This window comes from Ambystoma mexicanum, chromosome 11 (genome assembly GCF_040938575.1).
Source record: "Ambystoma mexicanum isolate Mex_15411 chromosome 11, UKY_AmexF1_1, whole genome shotgun sequence".
In the NCBI taxonomy this organism is placed as follows: Eukaryota; Metazoa; Chordata; class Amphibia; order Caudata; family Ambystomatidae; genus Ambystoma; species Ambystoma mexicanum.
Window position 1 is genome coordinate 761,497,684 of NC_090934.1, and position 16,063 is coordinate 761,513,746.

Genomic DNA, 16,063 nt, shown 5'->3' on the forward strand with positions numbered 1-16,063 from the left:
GCAGGTTGAAGATGGTGGAGACTTTGTCTGGGTCGGGGGTCATACCGTCAGTTGAGAAAATATGCACAAAGAATTTGAGCTTGGACTTATTGAATCAACACTTCTCCAGGTTTAGGGTCAGTCCTGCATCCTGCACAGCCGCACAGGCAGCACGGAGGGCTTTGTCACGTTCTTTGCGAGTCTTCCCAAATACGAGGATGTCGTTGCTGTAGTTTAATGTCCCTTTCACAGGTCTGATGATCTGCCTGATGGCTTCATGTAAAATTTCAGCTACTGATGAGATTCCAAAATTCTGTCATTTATAACGGAACAGTCCATCATGAGATGCAAAAGTGGTGATCACTCACGATTCGGGATGGAGTACCATCTGGTGGTAACATTGGTTCAGATGTAGTTTCGAAAAGAGAACAGCCTTTTTGAGCTGAACAATCATGTCCTTGATCTTGGGTCCTGGATGACGTTCTTTTTGGATGGCTGTGTTGGCCACCCTCATGTCCACACATAGTCGCAAGCGACCTTCTTCCTTTGGGACAATAACGAGTGGAGAGACCCATGGTGTCAGTCCAGTGGCCGGTTCAATTATGTCATCCCATAGGAGCTGATTGAGTTTGCTAGAAACTGCCGCTTGAAGGCGGAATCCAAGCCTGCGTGGGTGTTGCAGGATCGGATGGACTTCCGGGTCAATGTGTAACTTGACTGGGGGACCCTTCATCTTGCCCAGGCCTTGGCATAGACGTGGGAATTCCTTCAGGATGTCATCCTTTGTGATGGTTGGACTCATGGGAGGTGTGTGATCCATGTTGTAGATGTGTCCTTGCGTTTCGCTTCTGGGTGCTGTTGAGCGGATGGCGTCATCTTCCTGTACATGGATGTTGATGAGGCCTAAGCATGAGGCCGTTTTATAGCTCAGCAGGCATCGCCCCTTGGTCGGTCTCCTTATTACGTGGATTATGGTTGTAGTCAACTTGTCACCGTGGATGAGCTGTCTCTTGAATGACTCGACACTGTGCAGAGGGGTGTCGGCACCCCATTGGAATATTCTGGAGGACGTCCGTGTTAGTGAGGGTTTGTTCTGGATTTGTTGAAACTCCTTCTCCCCCATAATGTTCACTGTGGCCCCTGAGTCAATGAGGAAGCAAAATTGTTTGTCGCAGATGTTTACCGGTATCCGTCGTGCTTCTCTTGCCTCGCCCTCATCCATGATAAGATTCACAAATTTGTCCTGTGCATATAGGTCATATTGTTCACTTTTGTAGTCTTGGCCGAATTGTGGCATGGTGTGGTAGCTTTGTCGTGATGGAGGTGGACCGTCATATTCGTCGCAAATTCGTGGGTTCAGATCTTGTGGCTCGTATTCCTGGGGTTCATCTTCTGGATAGAGTTCTTCTACCATTCTCACATACCTCCTTGGCCCTTGTTGGTATAAGCGTTCCTGGTACGATTGGCTTTGAGGCGCCCTTTGAAGTGATCTGTACTGCGGTGATGAGGGTGTTTGTGGTGTGGGAAAAGGTCTACCTCTGCAGACAGCTTGGAAGTGTCCTTCTCTTCCGCAATTTCCGCACTTTTAGGTGAGTGCAGGGCATGACCCGGCATGGGGGAAGGCCATTCCACACCTGTAGCACTGCTGTTGCATTTGCGGGACCGATGAGTAGTTTGGTCCACTGGTCCTTTCGTCCCCTCTTGCGCTACTTGTGTGAACTGCTGCTATCACATCACTTCTCTCCTGCTTAAGTGTTGTCGTGCTAGTCATCTGCGTTGCGGGCTTCTTGAGAAGCTGCTTTTTCAGTGTGGGCGAGAGACACCCTTCTATTACTCTTAGGCGGATGGCCTCCTCTAGGGAAAATGCGTGAAATTACCGAATTACGTCTCCGGAATTCCCGGGTCACCGGGGTTGTAATGCCCCCGTAATTCCAGGAATCACGGAGGCGGAATGGTAATACGAGTCCGGCGGTAACTGAGCCGGAAAAACCGGCAGGTTACTGCCAGACTCGTAATGAGGCCCAGTGTATTTGCCTCCTGCTTTACCAATGTAATGGAGGGACGGAAAACCCGAGCTTTTAGCGGAACAGACAGGCCAGGAAATCCCACATCTAATAACGAAAGAGGCAAGGTAATTGACAAAGGCCTATTTTATTAACAAGCCACATAAAACAGGAACAGAAGTAAACAACAAAAGTCTCTACACCCTTGTCCTTCTCAAGCATGACAACAGCTTAAAAGCAAAAAATACACCAACTTTGATGTTGCATCACAATCTTAGGTGCATAAACCAATGGGGTTGAGGGATTGGTTAGGGAAATTGTCTACATATGGTATGTTAGGTGTTAGTTTCTTCATTGGTCACGCTTATCTAGTGGCCCCACCTCGGACCACCCCTAAATTGCTACAGGTAAAATAGACATCATCATAATAAAAAACTATTGTCAGTTACAAGGCGGTCTCATTTGAGAGCACTGATTGGTTGGCATTTACTTTTCCAACCTTGAGAGTTTGGCAGGTCATCAGCACATGAGCAACATAGTTTTTGGAGCGGCATCAAGGTGCTTCAAAATTCTCTGATTTCTTAGGCCGTGAGCCAGGACTTTTAGCTTTGAACTTTGCTTTGTCTAGTATCTTTTCTTCTGGGAAATTAAGGGCATGGCCCTATCTATGTCTAGAATTAATGAATAGGCACTGCTCTCCAACCATAGATCATGTATGAGGAGACCATGTTTTGAATTATTCTGCTTGGCTTTGATTAAGATTTTAGCCCATAATAATGCTCATGTCTTTACCCTCTCAGGAGGCCACTGATATGATATGATATGGCATTTATAACGCGCCTATGCAGAAGAGACAAGAGACACTGGAGACTTTTTCGAGCTACCTTTCTTTGAATATTAAGTCTTAATTACTGGGCACCTGGCTTTCAAGGGTTGTTTGTTTCTATGCCTAATCGGAGAGAAATTTGTCTTACGCTTGGGGAATTATTATATTCTGTTGTCTTCGCAGCCATCCAAACCTCCCTTTTTCACAATAACCTTGGCAAGAGTTGTGCAGCTACCGTCTGTCCTGCACGGATCTCTATTTTCAACTCATTCAGAAAGTTGAATTCCATGCAGTGTTAAGGTTTCTTCGATGCTTCCCCTTCACTCTACGGTGGCTTCGCCGTCCATTTGACCCAAAATGGCCACTCGTACTATTGCATTGCTACGTGACGCATTATTTGCGTGTTTTTTGTTTGTCTTGCGTTTGAGCGTATGCATCGATTATGATATGTTTCTAGTGCCTATTGGTGCAGGTAATATTCTTCGTGTCTAAATGCGCGTGTGACCTAGTGTCGTGTATCTTCATGGTGAGTGCATATCTGCTTTATGTCTAATGCGTCTGTGTGTCAGTTTGGCAGCGATGTCACTTGTTCTTGCCATCGTCAGTTACAGTATGTCCATCTCTTCTTGAGATCGCAAACTCACCTCTTCTTCGATTGATCCAGGATAAGGGTTGTATGGTTGCCTTAGTGAACAGCGCCTCTCACACCTGCGGTATAGTGGCGGGAAGGGGCAGGCACCATACGTGAAGTGCACCTCTCCTTTCTACGATAAGAAGGTGGGGGGGGATCTGAGGCCAAAAATTACACATTTATTTGCCTCTCAATATTTATAGCAAAGTATTTTTAATGTACTTTCCCATTATATCTTTCTATATTAAAGACTAATTCTGTGATCTCATTATCTGTAACATCACTGATCTGACTATTTATGCAAATAAGGGGGGGCCCAGATATCTTATGCAGGCCAGGGCCACGCAAATCCGAGGGCTGACCCTGCACTTCAGCACAAGACCACTTCAGTGGCTAATGAGGATCTCTGTGAATTTGCTTGTTAGGACTGTACTCTGCAGGGAATTAGGAAATAAGGCAAACATTTCATTTTTAAAAGCTGTACAGCCTTTATACTTTGCCTGCAATAGTATAGAAAACACCCCTTTGGTTATTTTCTAGGTGTTCATGATTAATCTTCTGACATGCAAATGTTTAAGTGTCGCAGGGGGTGGGACGCGAGTGCACGTTTCCCCTGAATCTCCACCCCTGCCCCCATGTCCTGGTGGCATGCCACACTGGAAAATGTAAATTTCCAGCACTGATGTAGAGAATAATTGTGTGTAGTATTGCTTTTTTAATTTTCTTTGCCACAACATTTACCTAGTCTCCCTCCTTTTGGTTTCTTCAAACATGTTGTTATCCACTTCATCACGATTCTCTGGAAGCATTTCTATTTAGGCACCTTGCATGGTACTGCTTTGTCTGGCTTAGTTCTAGGCTTTTATACATGCCATGTTCCTTTAGAGACTGTACTTGCTGGTGTGTACTGAATGAAAGTGTTGGTCGTCCTCACTTTTGTATTTTCCTTTACCTCTCACGGTATGAATGTGAACATAAACTGTGCTCACAAAACACACTTTTTGTAAGTCAGTATAGGGCCAAGCGTGGCCTCCAATTGGGGGAAGGGTGAACAGACTTATGGATCGTCATTCTTCCCTCTCGGGGCCACCAACCTCTCATACGTTTGTGCCAAACCACGCTTATTTTCCCCACTGCCCCGGTTGCCTTCCTCAGGCATCCAGGTGGAGCGTGCGGCATGACTCACCAGAATACTTCTCGTTTCAGAGCGCAGCAGTTATTAAAAGTGCATAAGGTGAGACGCGAGGGCGTAGGTTGTGAAGGGCTGCAGCAGGGCATCAAGGCTCATTGGAACGAATCATCAGTAATGAACATGCAGTGTGCTCCATGATCTCTGTGTTTGGTTGTAGCCCCCATAGCTTCTATCTGTAGCTACAACCCCAAGGGCTATAGCTCTCCGACCCCATTTAGCAACACCTCTGGTGATGGTAGTTGGTTGGGGCAAAAAACATGAACAGAACCTCTGGGGGACTTGTCAAAAGTAGCCCAAACAAAACCCAACAAGCACATGTAGTCGGGGTTGGATGTTTGAGTGTAGAGAGAGTGGAAGTGAGGGGGTTGGGGTAGAGAGAGTGAGAGTGGGGGGTAAAGATAGTGGGCATTAAGTGGCTGGGTGGTTGTAGAAAGGCAGCCTCTGTTAGGATATCATATTCATCCTGATCATTATGGCTCAAGTGGAGGAAGTATCATACAGAGTTTAACAGACACACTCCAAGATGGCACCTCCTTGATGCAATTTTTACTCCTCACGCCATACTCTTAAAGGTACAATACCTCATGTAAAATAAATGTTTCTCATGAAATGATGTGCTACTTTATGAAGCAATTGTATCAATATTGTATAGGTTTACGAGCACTCTCAGAACTTTGAAATCATTCTGCATTGGCACTCAATGAGGCCATTTTCAACTCATGTTATTGGTTCATTTTAGACCCTAAGGTCATATGGAAATAACGGAGACACACCAGCTCTGGATTGCACATCTACTTTATTCAACTTACATCAGGATATTGCCCTTCCTTCCTGCTCCTCCCTTCAACCTCCCCTTTTCCCCAGCGTCACATCCGCTCGTGGCACACAGGCAAGAGCGCTGTCTTAAAGGGTCAGGTCCCTGTGACAACACCCCCAGACAAATGTCCGTACAAGGGTTAAACGTGAACTTCAATAACTGTGGCTTAACATTCTTCAACTAGTCTCGGAGGTCTCTTGATGACCCTTTGGGGTCGTCCTCGTGGCTCTTGACCTGGGCCACCGTCAGTATTGTCGTTCGGATCCAACTGAGGTAGAACCTGAGGTTCAAGGGGGACCCACTCCTCATCGTATACATCATAGCATTCAGGGTCTGGGTCAACAGGTGGAGGTCTCTCCTCCTCTCCTCTCATGGCATGCTTGAACAAGGAACTGTTCCTGGTTACCTCCCTTGTATCATTTGCTGCTGTTACCATTGTTCCTTTAATGGCAATTACTTGTAGGTGCTCAGGTGCAAACTGTGAGTCTGTTTTCTTGTTCATGTTTTGTTGGATCCATACTTCATCTTCTACGTGGAACTCCTTTGTCTGGGCTCTTCTCTTTTCATCTTTTTCAGCTCTGGCCTTCTCCTTGCGTTTGGCGTCCCTTCGGATGACCTCTCGACCTGGTTCAGGCTGGGTTATTGAGTTGTTGATGATTCTGGTCCTAACTTGGTATTTCATCATGAGTTCGGCGGGGGTTTTGTTGGTGGCTTTGTGGGGTGTGTTACGATAATCCCTCAGCATTCAACACAGCACCTGGTGAGGATCTGAGCCATCAATTCGTGCTCTTTGCATCATTTTCTTGATTGAGTCCATGAACCTTTCTGCCATCCCGTTGGCTTGGGCTCAGCGTGGCGTGATCTTTTGATGACTAAACCCCAAGTGCCTTGCACATACTCCAAATTCGTGTCCACTGAAACGCAGACTATTGTCTGACTTTATTGTGTTTGGGAACCCCATCACTGATGACTTTGTCAAACGTGGTGGCTACGTGGGCGAAAGCTGTGGATTTCACCTTCTTTATGATGGGGAATCTGGAGTGTTCGTCAATGAAGAGCAACAGGTACCCACCCGTTTCAAGTGGCCCATAGAAGCTTACTGCGACTCGTTCCCAGGGGTGATCCGGGATTTTGGTTACTCTGAGCGGCACTGGGGGTTTTGCTTTGGCAGTGCATTGACAGGCTACACAGTTCTTTACCCACAGGTTGACCATATCATCCATGAAGGGGAACCGGTCATGGCATCTGAGTTGTCTTTTGGTGTTGTCAGCACCCCTATGGCCTTCATGGGTGGTTTTGATGATTTCTGACCGGAGTGTTGCTGGAATGACTAATGGGCATCCCCTTAGCAAGATTGCCTTGTCCTGGACAGCTAGTTCAGTGTATATTTTGGCAAGCCTTTCAAGCTCATCCCTGAAGGCACCAGGGTGTCTGCGAACTGCACGGCGAAAGTCCTTCCACCTGTTGTTCTCCAATAGGCTTATTGCTAAGGCCATGGAGGGTTCTGCTGCTTCCGCAATGAACTCAATGGAGATGGCTGGGGGCAATGTGTTGGCTGTTATGTAACTGACGTATTCGGTGTCACCAGGCCTGGGGACCGGTTTACCGGCGCCCCCTGGTCGATGGATGATCTCGAAGTCGTACTCCTGTAGGCGAATGCCCCATCCTTCGATCCTTGGGGGCATTTTCATTCTTTGGTTCCCAAAGAGTGACAGCAGAGTCTGATGGTCCGTGATGAGTGTGAACCATTTCCCAATTACAAAGTTGTGGAAATGTTCGCGAGCCCAGACGGCTGCCAAGCTTTCTTTCTCCACCTGGGAGTATGCAGATTCTGGGGAGATAGTGCTCTGCTGGCGTATGCCTCTATGTGTATCGGGTTGGCATCATGGCCGCTGGTTTGCGCAAGAATGGCCTCTAGGCCCACCAGGCTGGCATCGACAACAATTTCAGTGTGCCAGTCGGGATCGAAGTAAGCGAGTTTCCAGGCCTCAGCTAGAGCATTGTTCAATCATGTCAAACGAACTTTGGCATTCGTCGGTCCAGGCGAATCAAACCTCTTTTTGTAACAGGTGCCTTATAGGTTCAGTGATGGTGGCAAAAAGGGGCACGTGTCGGGCGCAGTACCCGGCCATCCCCGGGAATGATATTACATCGGCAGCCTGTTTGGGTTTCTGCAGGTTGAAGATGGTGGAGACTTTGTCTGGGTCGGGGGTCATACCGTCAGTTGAGAAAATATGCACAAAGAATTTGAGCTTGGACTTATTGAATCAACACTTCTCCAGGTTTAGGGTCAGTCCTGCATCCTGCACAGCCGCACAGGCAGCACGGAGGGCTTTGTCACGTTCTTTGCGAGTCTTCCCAAATACGAGGATGTCGTTGCTGTAGTTTAATGTCCCTTTCACAGGTCTGATGATCTGCCTGATGGCTTCATGTAAAATTTCAGCTACTGATGAGATTCCAAAATTCTGTCATTTATAACGGAACAGTCCATCATGAGATGCAAAAGTGGTGATCACTCACGATTCGGGATGGAGTACCATCTGGTGGTAACATTGGTTCAGATGTAGTTTCGAAAAGAGAACAGCCTTTTTGAGCTGAACAATCATGTCCTTGATCTTGGGTCCTGGATGACGTTCTTTTTGGATGGCTGTGTTGGCCACCCTCATGTCCACACATAGTCGCAAGCGACCTTCTTCCTTTGGGACAATAACGAGTGGAGAGACCCATGGTGTCAGTCCAGTGGCCGGTTCAATTATGTCATCCCATAGGAGCTGATTGAGTTTGCTAGAAACTGCCGCTTGAAGGCGGAATCCAAGCCTGCGTGGGTGTTGCAGGATCGGATGGACTTCCGGGTCAATGTGTAACTTGACTGGGGGACCCTTCATCTTGCCCAGGCCTTGGCATAGACGTGGGAATTCCTTCAGGATGTCATCCTTTGTGATGGTTGGACTCATGGGAGGTGTGTGATCCATGTTGTAGATGTGTCCTTGCGTTTCGCTTCTGGGTGCTGTTGAGCGGATGGCGTCATCTTCCTGTACATGGATGTTGATGAGGCCTAAGCATGAGGCCGTTTTATAGCTCAGCAGGCATCGCCCCTTGGTCGGTCTCCTTATTACGTGGATTATGGTTGTAGTCAACTTGTCACCGTGGATGAGCTGTCTCTTGAATGACTCGACACTGTGCAGAGGGGTGTCGGCACCCCATTGGAATATTCTGGAGGACGTCCGTGTTAGTGAGGGTTTGTTCTGGATTTGTTGAAACTCCTTCTCCCCCATAATGTTCACTGTGGCCCCTGAGTCAATGAGGAAGCAAAATTGTTTGTCGCAGATGTTTACCGGTATCCGTCGTGCTTCTCTTGCCTCGCCCTCATCCATGATAAGATTCACAAATTTGTCCTGTGCATATAGGTCATATTGTTCACTTTCGTAGTCTTGGCCGAATTGTGGCATGGTGTGGTAGCTTTGTCGTGATGGAGGTGGACCGTCATATTCGTCGCAAATTCGTGGGTTCAGATCTTGTGGCTCGTATTCCTGGGGTTCATCTTCTGGATAGAGTTCTTCTACCATTCTCACATACCTCCTTGGCCCTTGTTGGTATAAGCGTTCCTGGTACGATTGGCTTTGAGGCGCCCTTTGAAGTGATCTGTACTGCGGTGATGAGGGTGTTTGTGGTGTGGGAAAAGGTCTACCTCTGCAGACAGCTTGGAAGTGTCCTTCTCTTCCGCAATTTCCGCACTTTTAGGTGAGTGCAGGGCATGACCCGGCATGGGGGAAGGCCATTCCACACCTGTAGCACTGCTGTTGCATTTGCGGGACCGATGAGTAGTTTGGTCCACTGGTCCTTTCGTCCCCTCTTGCGCTACTTGTGTGAACTGCTGCTATCACATCACTTCTCTCCTGCTTAAGTGTTGTCGTGCTAGTCATCTGCGTTGCGGGCTTCTTGAGAAGCTGCTTTTTCAGTGTGGGCGAGAGACACCCTTCTATTACTCTTAGGCGGATGGCCTCCTCTAGGGAAAATGCGTGAAATTGACAGTGTGCCCCTTTAATTTGGAGTCTGGTGATGAATTCATCCACGGTTATGTCTATGCGTTCGGTGCATTGATTAAACATGTATCTTTCATAGTCCCTTGTTGGGTTCTATGACTAGTCTTTTGTTGAGGGCTGTTATTAATGCTGCAAAGTCAGGGTGTTCGGCTGTCGGGATGGTTTTGATTTATGTTTTTATTTCGGTGCCGGCCGTGTTGATGAACATGCTGCGTAGGCGTGGGGCGGTCCCTTCGACTACAGCTGCTATAAAGCTGTTCAAGTCTTTGAGCCATTTTACCCACCGGGGGCCCTTGTCCGCCTGCAGGGTCATGGAAAATGGTGGGGCATGTGCCATGCCGTCGCTGTCGACCGCGTTGTCAGTGCTGGGGGCAGCGGGGCTTGCCCGGCACGATCAGGGGACGTGCTCATGATTGGCATGTCAGGGGTGGCTCTGAGAAGTTATTTGGGTAGGTGTCCCTTCACTGCGACAGGGGCTACTATTCAGCCTGCGACTGTTCACCCCGTGTCTTGGTTCCCTTTCAATTGGCAAGAGAAACATTTCTTGGAGCATGCGTGGTGACTGCGGAACTCCCTGTGTGCTTGATGTCATACCTTCAGGACCAGACCCTGTGGGGAAGGGAAGCACCCACCTGGGATCGTGTTGATGGTAGTGCAGACAGCTCCTGTCACCGTTAGCTGGGGTGTGCAGGCGCCACCTGCACGGTGATCCACTCTATTGATGTGTTCGAGGTGTGTTGCCGATGGGGGAAAACATGTGGTCTTTTCCGTGCTATCTGGTCTGTGTGTGGCATGTAGTAGGTAGTCAGGGCATGGGGGCGTGTTCTTATTCTTGTTTGTGTTCTCTGCGGAGCTGGGAAAAGCGGGCCTTGTGGTCTAGGCCGGCGATCGCAGGTCTTCCTGTCGGAGGAGGTGAAAGCTAGCCATGTGCTTTGGGCCGGCGTTGCAGGACAGCGGGATCGCTGTTCATTCTGGAGAGGCGCGACCGCTTGGTCCGGCGCCTGGCGCCCAGTGGGATCACTGGTGCGGGAGAAGGAGCGTGCAGCAGGATTGTTGGCGTGGAAAGGCGCGGCCGCTCGGCAAGAGCCTTGTCTTAATGGGACAGGTCCCTGTGACAGTTCACCTTTACATTTCGTCTTTATGGTTTTCTTCTGGCTTTTTTTGTTCCTATTCTGTAACTTGTCATCATAACCATGATTGTACCAATTCATGAACTATGCGCAGCGCTTAGGTGTAAGCGCTTTAGAAGTCAAAATAAATACAAAATACAAATACGTTATCAAAATCACTATAATATTACACTCGTTCTTTTTAAGCAGCTGTCCTTTGGCTATTTATATTCAATAAAATGCATAAAGTTGCAAACCCCCCAAAGGAACATAAAGTATCTTGCACCAGGACCGCCACGAAGGGGCTAAGGTATTTGAAAGTCATGCCCGCGAGCGCCTGCGTGCAACGTGCTGCACGTCAACTATGTCAACAAGGGCGAGAGGTCGAGTGCAGGTCTGTAAAATGTAACCTCGCGTTAGTACAGAGAGATAAATAATCACCCTTGGCAGCAATCGAAAATCTGGTTCCCTCTTGGCCCCTCTTGAGACGTGAATCAAGTCCATTCATTTGCGGGACTTGTCAGGAAAAGAATGCAAGAGCAAGACTTCCTGTCAGCATCTTACGCATGCGGCTCGCATGCTGGTACGGTACGTGCACTAAAAGCCGCTTGGTTGTGACATTGAGAACGTACAGCTGTCAGGATCACGTTGACATCACTCGTTAAACCCACTCAATTGCAGATGTGCGCATGGGGACTGTGATGTCACGTGTCCCGAAAGCAGGGTCACGTGACATGCCACCGCCGGAAGTGATTAATAAAGGTATCACCGGAACTGGCGTCTAAACGCCAGTCCGGGTTTACGCAACCACAGAGGTAGTCGTGTGAATTATTGCTGCGCCGCCCCCGCGCATCGCGACTCGCAACAGGCCCCCGCGCGCAGGCCGCGCCTCCCAGCTGGCCTCCCTGCAGAGGCCTGCAGGTCAACATCACACTGGCGACGAGGCGGAAAGTGGATCGCGAGCCCCGAAAACAACGGCGGTTTTCGCGCCCACGGACCCGCGCTTACATACTCGCGGAGCCGGCAAGATAACAACGCCGGCCCCGCCCACAATCTGGAAAGCGGCCCCGGCAGCAGCGGAAAGCGGCCCCAGCACCCCGGGGCCCCTACGAAAAAAAAAAAGAAAAAAAAAAAAAACAATTTTTTTTTTCTTCTTCTCTATCTCGCCCAACTCAACTACAACCCGGGGGAACAGCCTCCCTATTCCTGGCAGCTACGCCCAGCATCAGATCACGACCTCACGACAGGAGAGAAGCAGGGACGCAGGCCTGCCGAACCAAAGCGCCACACGTGCGACCGCACGCTGCAGGCCCTCGCAGGCCCAACCACCACCAGACAGTAAGCTGAAACTCAACGCCGCAACGCCGCGGAACACAACATGTCCGACCCGACATTCAGCCCGTCCGAGTCCGGCGCTAGGTCCACGTCGAGGAGGAGCCTCACCGAAGACCGTTCAGACCCCTCGCTTACCACGTTCATGCCACCCTTTGACCCGTTCACCAACGGAGCGGCCATCAGGTGGGAAATTTGGATACAACAATTCGAGATGCACCTCGACGCGAGAGACATCATTACGCCCAAGAAAATGCGCACCTTCCTCCTCCTCAACATAGGATCTGCCGCCCTGCGCCTGTTCAACGCCACACCGAACAGAGGCGGCGACGCCAACTACACAGCAGCAAAAGCCGCCCTTTCTAACATGTTCAAACCAGACCTCAACCCCGACTACGAGCGGTTCCATTTCTGCATGGCGAGACAACGGGAGAAAGAGACAGTGGACAAGTTTCACGCTCGCCTCCGCGAAATGGCCGTAGGATGCGAATTTCCGGACGAGGAGTTCGCCATACGCCTCCAAATCATTAACGGCATCTCCTCTGAGAAACTGAGGAGAGCAATATTATCAGAGAAGAATGTAAGACTATCACGCATCCTCGAGATGGCAAGACTCCGCGAGCAAACAGAAGAACAAGTGGCAGTCATGGAAGCCGCCATCCAGAGGCTTCCGATAGACAACACAGGACCAACAGAAGACATAGCAGCAATTTCCCGACACCAGGGCACCCGCCCGAAGCAGAACCCGAGAGGGCAACCACCACAAAGGCGTGACCAATCGTGCAAGTGGTGCGGAGGCCCATGGCATAAAGGAGACTCCTGCCCTGCATGGGGATCAACGTGCAAGAAATGCAACCGCCTGAATCACTACGCGGCGGTCTGCCTAAACCCACCGAACAAAAATGACCGTGATGCAGACCCGCGGCCATCTCAAGAACCACGAAGGAGATTCGCACCCAATGAAACACGCCAAACACCGCGGAGAGGAAAAGCCAGAGCAGTCGACGAATCACAAAGATCCCAGACCACGAGTGATAGCGACGAAAGCGACAGCGACTCATCCCCCGAAAGGCAAGGCAAAGAAAGGAGGAAGAAAGGGAAAAGACGCACACACCGAGTGCACTTAATATCGGCAGTGGACCCACGGAAAGCACGACGAAAGAGGAGACCAACATGCACCATCCTCTCTGACGGAAGCCCACTGAAAGTTATCATCGACACCGGAGCCACAGTAAATGTCATGCCCGTGACAGAATTCAACAGTCTCAACCCCAAGCCAACACTCCTCAAGAGAAAAGTCAGGCTATACGCCTATGGATCAAAGAAACCCCTGCCTGTGCGAGGATCATTCAAATCCGACTTTGCCCACAATAACACCAGCTGCAGAGCCCGTATATACGTAGTAGATGCCGGGTGTGAGACTCTCCTTAGCTGCAAGACAGCCGAAAAGTTAGAACTGATTCACTTCGCATTCAATACACAACACGATGAACTACACGACCTGTTGGGGCGACACAAAAAGCTTTTCCAAGGCATCGGACGCCTAAAAGGGAGAACGGTTAAGCTACACATAGACCCGACCATCGAACCCAAAGCAGTACGGCACAGGCGAATACCTTTCCACCTGAGAGAGGCCGTGGAGAAGGAGTTACTCAAACTCGAAGACGCAGGGATCATCGAAAAGACGTCTGGACCAACCCCGTGGGTTTCACCGATGGTAGTAGCCCAGAAGCCAAAACAACCGGGCGCCGTAAGGATATGTATCGACATGCGTCTCCCCAACATAGCCATCGGCCGTGAGCGCCATGTCACTCCCACCATTGACGAACTCATTGTAGACCTAACGGGCGCGACAATCTTTAGCAAGCTCGACCTCCGGTCCGGCTATCATCAACTAAAACTATCAAAAGAATCCAGATATATCACGACATTTTCATCCCACCTTGGCCTGATGCGATACAAAAGACTCAATTTTGGAATATCATCAGCGGCAGAAGTATTCCAGCATGAGATCAGGAAAGTCATTACAGGCCTCGAAGGAACCACTAACATCAGTGACGACATCCTCGTATATGCATCGAACAAGGACGACCATCACCAACGCCTCGCAGCAGTCCTAAGGAGACTCGAGGATGCTGGACTGACCCTCAACGCAGACAAGTGCGAATTCAACAAAAAGGAACTCTGTTTCTTCGGATACATTTTCAGCGCAGCAGGAGTATCCCCGGACCCATCAAAAGTACAAGACATAAAAGAATTCGAACCACCAAAGTCAGCCTCGGAGGTGAGAAGTTTTATGGGGATGGCCACCTACTGTGCCCGGTTCATCCCTGATCTCGCAAGCATCGCCAATCCACTCAGGGACCTAACCAAGAAAGATCGACAGTGGGAGTGGACGGAAGTCCACCAACAAGCCTTTCAACTGATAAAAGACTCCCTATCCGCCTCCACCACCATGGCGTTTTTCAACGTGGACCGACAGACCGAACTCCTTGTCGACGCCAGCCCAGTTGGCCTGGGGGCCGTGCTGACCCAAACAGACAAAGACGGCACGGTATTTCCAATCGCGTTTGCCAGCAGAGCTCTCACCAAACCGGAATTAAACTACGCACACATCGAGAAGGAAGCGTTGGCCATTCTGTGGGGATGTCGCCATTTTAAAGTCTACCTACTAGGGAAGCAAGCTAAAGTCTTCACCGACCACAAGCCTCTGGTCCCGATATTCCGAGGCTCCGCACCACACCCTCCCGCCCGCATTGAAAAGTGGATGTTGCAGCTGCAACCCTACAACATCGCAGTAGAGTACCGCCCAGGATCAGACAACCCGGCAGACTACCTGTCCCGCCATCCGCGGCCAGCCACTGACAAGGAACAGCACCACGCAACAAAAACAGACGAACACGTCTGCCACGTGATAGCGTGCGCCCGACCACGAGCAATGACACTACAAGAAGTAGTACAAGAAACTGCAGGAGACACAGTCCTGAAGCATACGACAGCAGCTATTCAGTCGGGCAACTGGAAAACATACCTCATGTCAATGTCTCACCGAACAACCGCAGCCCAAGCCAAACTCAGGGCTTTGTTCGGCATCAGGCATGAACTATCCGTAGCACCCGAAGGCGTAATACTGAAAGGACACAGGATCATATTGCCAGAATCCCTCGAGGCCAGAGCACTCAAACTGGCCCACAGTGGACACCAGGGGATCGTCAAGTCAACCGCCTACTTAAAATCCCGGATGTGGATGCCGAACATGCACCAGAGAATCGCAGAAATCGTAGAATCCTGCACAGCATGCCAAGCATCACAGAGACCAGAAAACCCCGAACCCCTCAGCTGCGCCCCCCGAAGCACAAAACGATGGGAGGCAGTCAGTATGGACCACTGCACCATCGCCGGGGAAGGATACCTGCTAGTGGTAATAGACGAATTCAGCAGATACCCAGAAGTCGAGCATGTAGCATCGACAAACACCGAAACCACCATTCTCACACTGGAGAAAATATTCGCAACTCACGGCATTCCCAAGAAAATCAAAAGTGACAACGGCCCGTCGTTTGCCAGTCAAGAACTAAAAGAATTTTTCAAAGAGGTCAATGTCAAACACCAACGCATCACCCCGAGATGGCCTCAGGCAAACGGTGACGCAGAGCGCTTTATGGGATCACTGAACAAGATCATCAGGATCGCCAAGAATCAAGGACACCCCTGGCTGAAAGCTGTATTCCGGTTTCTGAGGACACACCGTCAAACCCCTCACTCAGCCACAGGAGTCAGCCCAGCGGCCCTCATGTTTGGAGTTCCAATCCAGGCAGAGCTCCCGATACACCCAGACTGGGCAGCGCCTGACCCGGACATCACTGAGATGGAAGCAAGACGAGAAAGACACAATGAGCGTGAAAGCATTGCTCGACGAGCACAACACAGAGAAATAAACCCGGGAGACACGGTCCTCGTCAGGAACCGGGCAACACCGAAGAAGATGTCCTTAAATTTCGAAGCCCGCCCGTGGACCGTCACGACCACCAACCACAGCATGATCACAGCAACCCGAGGGAAAGAGACGGTGACCAGAAATATCTCCCACTTCAGGAAAGTACCTCAAGAACTATGGGAAGAACAACAATC